Source organism: Gopherus flavomarginatus, chromosome 2 (genome assembly GCF_025201925.1).
Source record: "Gopherus flavomarginatus isolate rGopFla2 chromosome 2, rGopFla2.mat.asm, whole genome shotgun sequence".
In the NCBI taxonomy this organism is placed as follows: domain Eukaryota; kingdom Metazoa; phylum Chordata; order Testudines; family Testudinidae; genus Gopherus; species Gopherus flavomarginatus.
This window is the reverse complement of record NC_066618.1, coordinates 92,831,733-92,841,643: the sequence shown is the minus strand read 5'-3', so window position 1 is coordinate 92,841,643 and position 9,911 is coordinate 92,831,733.

The window sequence follows — 9,911 nt, the reverse complement described above, 5'->3', positions numbered from 1 at the left end:
GCAAAAGAAAATAATCCTAAATTGGTTTAAAGCAAGAGATTTTAAATAAACCTCATGATTTTGGGGCCTGACTCATGATTTTTGAATTCTCTGGCAATGTTGGTTTTCTGGACCGGAGTGTATTAAAGCAGGAATGAGGCTAACAAAAGGCATTTCCCAGCTACCATTAATTTCTACGGCACAAGGCTTGGCAAAACATTTCCCTCCTTGTAGAGCTGTCTCATTCAGGCAGTTCTGTGCTACTAAAACAGTAAGTTCATTGCTGAAGTCCTTGAGATACTAGGAAGTGCTAGTTCTGTGCAGTAGCACCAAGAAATTCATGGGTTATATTGGTGTAAAAGTATGATGCATTTTGTACCACCTTTCATCCTAGAATTGCAGAAGCACATTACAAGAGTGGATATTATTTCCCTCATTTTGCCAGTACCAGGTTTACAATGACTCCTGACCCACACTTGGAAGGGGCACATAATTCCCCCCTTGCTAAAGTTGTGCAATTGTAGCTAACTGGCTGGAGTAGGAGATAAAAACACAGGATGATCCAGGTGTTTTTTTTCCCTCAGCAGTGCTTTGCAAACACTCCAGCCCTCTAGATGGGATACCTAAGGCACAGATAGGTTAAGCAAAGTGCCCAATGGGATTCTGAACCAGGGGCAGTATTCAGACTAGTAGCCTTGATTTCTGGCTCCCAGTCCCCAGCTGTAACCACTGGACTACAGATCCACAGAAGTCATTCCAGATTTTAAATGTCCCTGTATGTTTCTTTCAAGGCTCGCAATTCAATTAATATTGGAAATTTTATCACAAGGTGTCTTATCCTGTTTCATCAACAGAAAATGTGGACGCATAATGAAAGCAATAGTGGGACAATAAATTATCTTGAAAAATCTAGACTAGTCAAAAATCTCACCCTTTTTCTAACCCCTTTCTTCCTCCCCTTCCCTCCCCCCTCCCCTTCCCACACACTTATTCTTACAACTTTCCCAAGGATGCATGAGAGCCGTCTAGGCAGAGTGGAGCTGTCTGCACAGCAAAGCAGCTGCTAAGCAACTTGTGTGTGATCGGTGCAGACCCCAACAACAGGCCTAAGCTCAGCTATATACACTCACACACTCTCTCTCTCTCTCTCTGCATTTTCTTGAATACATCAAGAAATGAGACAATCACTTCTGATGAGCTCAGGAAGTCAGCACATGCCAGGCAGGCACTTTGACTTGTCAATACGTAGCCTATAGCTCCTCTCTTCTTTTTACAAACCACGTTGCTAAGCTGTCCTCATCTCCATGCTCTCACACACAGAGAAAACTGGCACCAGCTTACAAATGTAGACATTGCCAATGAGCGGGAGAGAGAAACTCTGTTTGTGCCAAGTGGGCCACTCTTCTCTGTCTCAGTGGAGGCTCAGTCCCTTGGCTGCCTCCTCTCTCATTGGCTGCTGGGGAATCACCTCATTGGCAGCACTGCAGACTCTTTTCTAGCCAAGGTTAGTTCAATGAACTGATCAGGTTCAGTGTGGCAATTTAGGGTGGCTGGGGGAGATGGAAAGAAGCCAAAAGACCTTTGTTCCCAGAAAAAAACAATGACACTGAACATCCCCAATTGTCCCCAACAAGGAGGAGAAGGAGATCAGTCCACTCGGGATTTTAAATAGCAATGTCACAGATTTGATATGACAACAGTACATGCTTTGGTTAAAGTTATTGATCTTTCTCTGGTTTCTCATCTAAATTCAGTAAGAGAAAGTGTGTGGGGGGCACGGCTGTGTGTGAGAGAGAGAGAGAGAGAGAGAGCAAGGGAGATCTAATAGCATAAATAGACTAAACTTCTCCTTTGAATTCACTTTCTTGGCAAGCACCAGCAGTGAAAGGAGTTGACTCTTTAGCCAAAACTACTGGTAAAAATCCATGTCAGAAATCTAGGCCAAACAGAGAAGACTTCAGTTTTACCCCACTGGCTAACCATAAGTCACACAAGCAATTCCCTTAGACACTCCAGTTTCCCGGTATCACCACCAGTGCCACTCGTTATGAGGACAAATGGTTATGAAAACCAATACCTCAGTAAAAGAAAAAAGGTCCTCTCGATCTCAAAGGACCAAACCCCATACCCAGGTCAATATACAAATCAGATCTTACCCACAAATCATGCTGTTACCAATCCTTTAGAATCTAATATCTAAAGGTTTATTCATAAAAGGAAAAAGATTTAGATGAGAGCTAAGATTGGTTAAATGGAATCAATTACATACAGTAATGGCAAACTTCTTGGTTTAGGCTTTTAGCAGTGATGGAATAAACTGCAGGTTTAAATCAAGTCTCTGGAGTACATCCACAGCTGGGATGGGTCATTCAGTCCTTTGGTCAGACCTTCAGTTTGCAGCAAGGTTCCTCCAGAGGCAAGAAGCAGGACTGAAGACAAGATGGAAGAGCTGCAGCAGCCTTTTATAATCTTGCCCTGTGGAAGGACACCCCTTTGTCCTGACTGTAGAAAAGCACAGCAAGATGGAGTTTGGTGTCACATGGGCAAGTCACATGTCCATGCATGACTCAGTTCTTTACAGGCCGGCACCATTGTTTACACGCTAGTTTGAATGTTCCCAGGAAAGCTCAGATGTGGATTGGCATCTCCCAAAGTCCATTGTCAGTTAAGGGTTTCTTGACAGGACTATTCTCAGTAAGTGCCCATTCTCAAGACGCTGAACAAATGCTTCACTGAGGCTTCTTAGAGTCAAAACACATTGAAGTGCAAGTACATAGCCAATATTCATAACTTCAACTACAGAAATGATACACACATACAGATAGCATAATCATTCCCAGCAAATCATAACCTTTCCATAGAAGCCTTACATGACAACCTTTGTACAATATTTGCTGCAAATATATATCAGTGGTGGCAACAATGATCTATACGTCACAGTTTATATCAGTAATGTCACAGCTGGTTACAAGAAACCTTTCTTCTCAATATGGAGCACTGGTTAATGCTTAGAGCCTGGGAGCAAGGAGTTATGTGATCTATTTCCAGGTCTTCCACTGTGTGATCTTGGCAACTGAACATGGTTGGGACTTCCCCTCATCTGTATGATGGGAATAATACCTACTTCCCAGGGGATCAGTTAATTAGTATCTGTAAAATGCTGTAAGAGCTTCATGGGAAATATGAATCCAAAAACATTATCCTACATGGAAAGTCAATAGTATTTTCCTTTGTGTGTGTGTGTGTGTGTGTGTGTTGTGCTGTTGTATAGTGGTGGTGGGGTTTTTTTTGTTTGGTTTTTTTTTAAACTAATGGTCAGGAAAATATCAAGGATTTTTCTTGAATCTCCTGGGCTTCTGTCTAGACCTGGTATCAGTATAGCTATTTTGTCTCCCGTCTTTAACATGACCAACATTTTCAATCCGATGTTACTCCATAATTCTTTCTGCTTGCTCTTGCTCAGCACATGAGAGATTTGTGTGGGAGGGTTGGACAGCTAAGTGCCTTTGTATCTAAATGCCAAATACAATTAGATGGAAAAGCACCAAAACTGCCAGAAGACCTCTCTGGGTACAGGATTGCTGGTCTTTGTCTGAAAGAAGAAATTGGTAAAGGGGAAAGGTTTAAACAAACAAACCCATGGGGCCTTGTTTTAATTTTTTGAGCAGATTTGGCCTCAGTCTAATCTTTTTTGGCAAGGAATTCCACAGCTGAGATCACTCTTCTCCCTGCACCTGAGTCTTTACAGCCTGGGCCTGTCTCGTACCACTCTCTGTCTGGGAAGCATAGCAGATGGTTGTGCTGTGTTTTGAAATAGCCTGTTTTCAATCTATCAATGACATCTCAAATTAGACCTGCACTTTGAATACAGTCTGGAGCAAGCGGGGTTTGGTGAGCACCCATCTAATGAGCTCAGAGGGAGCTGTCTGGGGCATAAGATGAGCTGATGAGTGGTGCCCCAGATGCAGCCTCTATTTGGTGGTTTAAGTTCAGCCACAAGTAGAATGATTAGCAGGAGTCCAGCCTGGAGGTGACAAAAGTCTGGATGACAGTCCATGTCTAAGAGGGAAAGGTGCAGTCTTCTGGCCAGACAAAGTTCGAAGCCAGTTTTCTGCTGCTGCTTGTCCAGGAGCAGGGAGGAATTCAGCATGAGCCCTAGGCTTTATACCACTTTGACACTCAGTGGTCTGATGATGTTGGATGATGGGGAGGTTAGAATATGGCCACAGTCCTCTAAGCATTTCCCCTTCCTCACCAATCTCACTCCTAACTTTCCCAGACTGAACATAAGTGTAAGCAAAGTCAGGATGAGCGCTACCCTGACACGTGGTGAATTGTAGAGAGTGTGGAAAGAATTTCAGGAATTGCATTGGCATCCACCCTCCACTTAGCATAGCCCCACAGCAGCTTGGGATGGTGATTTTAACAGCTCTGGGATCCCCAATTTCTTTGGGGCAGGAAAAAAAAAGTTTGTCACCCTGATTGTGTGAATGGGGAGCTGTGAGACTGCTTTGTAACAGAAATGACTCAACCTCAGTTGGGTGGTACTTGCTAAACATGAGACATGGGTTCCAAAACCCCATGAATTGAGAGAGGTTGGGGACTGGTGTGTACCTGATGGTATGGGCCCCTTTTGAGGGCCTGGAACACCAATTGCATATCCTCCTCTCTCCAATGTTAAAGAGTAGAGCTAATTTTTTATTCTATTAGGAGTCCATCTAGAGATTGCTGAGCTGAATTCCTGTTGGGCCAATGGTGCACCAGCACCAGGGCTCCCCTACAAAGAGCTGAATTGAGATCACGGAGTGCTGTGTTAACTAGTGGGGGAGCCTGAAGACCTATTGGTAAGTGGCTGGCAGAGCAGAGCAGTTTGCAGCGTGTTGGAGCAGCCCATGGAATGGTGAGTGGAGTGAAGCGGTTTGCAGGGACAGCTGGAGGAGCAGCACAGCTGGTGTGGTGGAGCTGGTTGTGGTGAAGGCTGCAGCAGAACTCCATGGAGAGGCGGAGCAGTTGGCCCTGGCCCACATAAGGTGCCCCTTAACACCCTGTGTGGACTTCCCCCCCATTTCCCCCAGGCTGGAGGGGGGGTAACACTCTGCAGATAAACTCTCGAATTCTGGGGTGGCACTGACCAGAGACTTTTGGGTTATTGGACTTAAGACCCAAAGGGGAAAAGGACATTGCCAAACAGACCTGGGGTTGGGTTTATTTTTTTTTGTTTATGGTTTATGTTATAATCCTGTTTGTGGTGTTTCTCCAGTGAGATGCCGAATTGTTTCCTTCCTTTATTAAAAGATTTTGCTACACTCAGACTCCGTGCTTGCGAGAGGGGAAGTATTGCCTCCTAGAGGCGCCCAGGGGGGTGTGGTATGTAAGTGTCCCAGGTCACTGGGTGGGGGCTCGAGCTGGTTATGCATTGTGTTATGAAACGGAACCCCTGGATACTGAATCCGGCCCTTGTTGCTGCCAATTCAGAGGGGCAAAAGGGTTACATAAGGCAACTGCTTTTCAGCTATCTGCTCATGCAGTCCAGGTATTGGAGAATCTCAGTAGGGAGAGAAGTGTAGTTGAGTGTGATCTGCATATTGATGGCACAGGGACACATGGCATTTCATGATGTCTGAATGGATAGATCAGCACTGAAGAAGGATGAGTACTGACCCCTGGGGAACTGCACAGGACAGGAATTTAGGTGCAGTCACAGGAAATCTCTTGGATCTATCTGAAAGGAATGACCCTCTCAGGATAACCCCATTAATCATTTTATAATATATGATTCACTACTCTGTAGTTTTACCAGTTGCCCAATTTAATATACAACTGTTGAGGCACCCTGGTTATAATCACAACTTTATTCAGTCACCTGGCCTCATTTGATTAGCTGGACATTTCAACTATTTGATCTTTTTGTTTGAGAAAACTGCTAGCCTGAATGTCTACACACTCCCCATTGCATTCAATGAGATCTTGATCTGTTTCTTTCTCTACTTCAGTTCAGTTTGCCACCTAAAGGAAACATCTCTATATACATTCCACTGCCACTGATGCTTGAAGAAAACAGATGTAATCGGATGTTTTTTAGGTGCCCCTAAATGCCATCAATGGCCACACAAATATATTGCTGAAATGATATTCTTTTTATTGGGGGTAGCAGAAGGACTCTAAAGGAAGGCTGTCCACCTAATGTACATTAATCTGAATTGGAGCTGCTGTCTGTACACAATACACTTTCGCTCCAACCGCTTTATTTTTCTGCATTATTAAATGAAAGACCTTCCTTTGGAGTAGGTGCAGAACACATCCTCTGAATTGCTAATGAACTATTTAGAAGATTGTGGATTAAACCTGAAACTTCCTCAGCTGAAAGAAGGAGCGATCAACAGTCCATGACACGGAAGAGGGACCCGGTGATGCAGAGAATGCTGCCACCTTCTGTTTAAATACCTACAGCTATCTATTAACCATGGCTTTTTACAAAATAATTTGCCTAGAAAGACAATTATACGTGCAGTTGTTGGGCTGCTGTTGGCAAGAAGAGTGTTTCAATTAGTCACATCTAATTCCTATGAATTTGTAACAAATTGGTTTCTCTCCTACTATATATTGCTGCTAGACCTTACAGCGAATACTATGCTATTCTAATTAGCTTTTGACACCACGCTCATCACCATAGTATCTGAGCACTTTCCAACAGCGCATGTTTGTGACTAAACAGCTGCCACATGTTATTTTCTCATTGTCTCTCCAGTGGCAGAAAAGAGTGCAGTGGAATGTCTTGTGCTGGTAATTTTTTGTTTTGTTTTTAAACATATCTGTTGCTTTGTGCTCATGCTAGAGAAGGCAAGGATAAAGAAATGCACCTTGTTCTTGGAAAGGAAAATGGTGAGGTTTGTAACGGCCTTCTCTGCATTGCACAGCACCTGTCAGGGGAATCTATGTCCTCGTTGGGAGTGAGGAACTTACCACCTCTTTTTGCAAAAAGGAAACATTGTCTACCCACTGATCAACCTGGAAGGATTTTATCTCTCTACTTACGTGGTCCTAGAAATTTTTGTCTCTATCTGAGCTGCATTGCCTGCTCCTCTTAACATTCACTTCCAATGTCGTATTTAGCTCCAGTCTCTTGTGAATAATGCAGTTTTTAGAAAAAAACAAAGTGAGTGAGTAGTGTATGTTCAGCAATCCATAGGGAACATGCCATATAACAGAAAATTTGAGACTTGTTTGAAAAAAGGAAATTGGAAAACACCTGTAAAATTCACTGTGTCACGTGACTGTAGACCTCACTGGCCCACACCTACGTTGGATTGCTGACCTGAGTAGCGATGCAAGGATCTGAGCTGGGTATTCCATCATTACAACACAAATACCCCAGATGAGAAAGAGACCAACCAGAATCCAGGTGAGTTTGTGATGCTTGCAGTTAGAAAAATCACCTTGTTACTTACAAATGGAGGAAATAGGATACAGAAAATCAGCCATATCCAGTGACTATAGTACCTCACAATCCGTTTTTTTCAGTCACTTTTTAGGGTAGAACCACACTGTAAGAAAGAAGAATGAGGAGAACTTGTGGCACCTTAGAGACTAACATTTATCTAGGCATAAGCTTTCGTGGGCTAAAACCCACTTCATCAGATGCATGCAGTGGAAAATACAGTAGGAAGATATATATACACAGAGAACATACCAACTCTAATAAGACCAATTAAGGTGGGCTATTATCAGAAGGAAAAAAATCTTCTGTAGTGATAATCAGGATGGTCCATTTTAAACAGTTTGACAAGAAGGTGTGAGTAACAGTAGGGGAAAACTAGCATGAGGAAATAGTTTTTACTTTGTGTAATGACCCATCCACTCCCAGTCTTTATTTAAACCAAATTTAATGGTGTCCAGTTTGCAAATTAATTCCAGTTCTGCAGTTTCTCAGTGGCGTCTGTTTTTGAAGTTCTTTTGTTGAAGAATTGTGACTTTTAGCTCTCTAATTGAGTGACCAGGGAGGTTGAAGTGTTCTCCGACTGGTTTTTGAATGTTGTAATTCTTGACATCTGATTTGTGTCCATTTATTCTTTTGTGTAGAGATTGTCCAGCTTAGCCAATGTACATGGCAGAGGGGCATTGCTGGCACATGATGGCATATAGCACAGTGGTAGATGTGCAGGTGAACAAGCCTCTGATGGGTGGCTGATGTGATTAGGTCTTGTAATGGTGTCCCCTGAATAGATGTGGGCAGATTTGGCAATGGGCTTTGTTGTAAGTGAGAGGGTCTTGTGTATGGGAACAGGAGGCCCTGAGTTAGAAGTCTGTGGCTACTAAATTAGTGCAGTTAAAGCACAAATGTTAGGTATGAGCTCCTGTGAACCCCAAATGCCTGAGAACTAGAACCCATTGGAAGCAATATGAAATCTAGTGGTGTGTGTGTTGGGGGGGACATTGCTCTCAGCTAGCTGAAATTATTTTGTGGCTGTCACTTTTTAGTGGTTGACTCATGAAGAACATTAACACATTGTAACAGAGCTGGTCAAAAGTTGAACCAAATTAATAATGAAATTGCACTGTTATTTCCGATTCTTCCAGGATGAGAAATGGACCTGTTTGTCAGGTTTTTTTTTTCAAAATTATTTGAAAATTTGTTAGTTTATATTGAAAGCATTATCAAAATGATGATCTAAATGTTTCATTTAGTAAAAATTCCACATTTAGGTTAACATTTTCATAAATACTTTTGACAATTTGAATCCAAAGGCCTCAAAAAAATTGAGTCTTTTTAGAACAAATATTTTTGAAAAAAAAATCCACGAGAAAAGTTTGAAAAAAATGCAGCTAGTTTTAGTTCTGTAACTAAAGGAAGCTTTCCTCTAGCTCCAAGTGGTTGAAGTTGGTTTGGAAGAGACGGTCCCAGAGTTGTACCCATGCTGATGATTGAAGCCTGTGCTACTACAATTTAAAGATCTCCGTGCTATTTCCTTAAATTCCAAAAAATTCGAATGTTCTTTCCAGTGTTTACATTTGTTTCCTTTTTGTATTATCTCAGCTTGGAGAGCGAAGCCGTCCTGACTGTTTACGCAGTTTCACTTTCTGGGTTTCATATAGAAGCACGAGGCTGTTGTATGAGGACTTCCAACACTGCAAGGGAATACTTTTGAAAGTTTTATTTAAAACATTGGTTAACAGATTTACAAAACCTTAATACAAAACAAACTAAAGCCTAATTACTTGACTGTCTCTAAGCAACCAGGAAAAATTTCACTAACCTATAAGTAGTGTTTCTCCAGTGAAGCAAGCTCAGTTCACAATTTAATGGGTTTTTGTTTAAGTCATACTTGACCAGGCACATGCAACAAATGAAATGACAGAATTACTCAGCTGTCCTCTGCCATCTCAAGTGCCCAGACATAGTATTCAATTAGCACACTTAAAATTTGTGAAGGAGACAAAATGCCTGGATGAACATTAAAGATCAGCCAAGGAAGAACTCCACTCTCAGCAGACAAGCACAGAAGTGAGCTTTATATGTCATAGTAAGCAGTGATATATACACACACATGCATAAAGTTGAAACTAAAAAAAGTAAACTAGATCTATGTGCTTATGTAGGTTCCTCCACCAGAGTATCTTAGCACCTTAAAAATGCATTTATCCTCTGAGGTAGGTGGTTTTGTCCTGTTTCAGATAGGAAATTGGCGCTCCGAGAGATTAAGGCTCAGATCTTCTAAGTATTTAGGTGCCTAGCTCTCATTGAAGTCAATAGGGGGGTGAGGGCTTGTGATGGGGGCCTGGGAATGGGTTTGAGGTGTAGGAGGGTGCTTCGGGCTTGGGCTGAGGGGTTTGCAGAGTGGAAGAGGGATCAGAGCTGGGGTAGGGGTGAGGGCTCTGGCTGGGGGTGTGGGCTCTGGGGTGGAGCTGGAGATAAGAGGTTTGGGGTGCAGGAG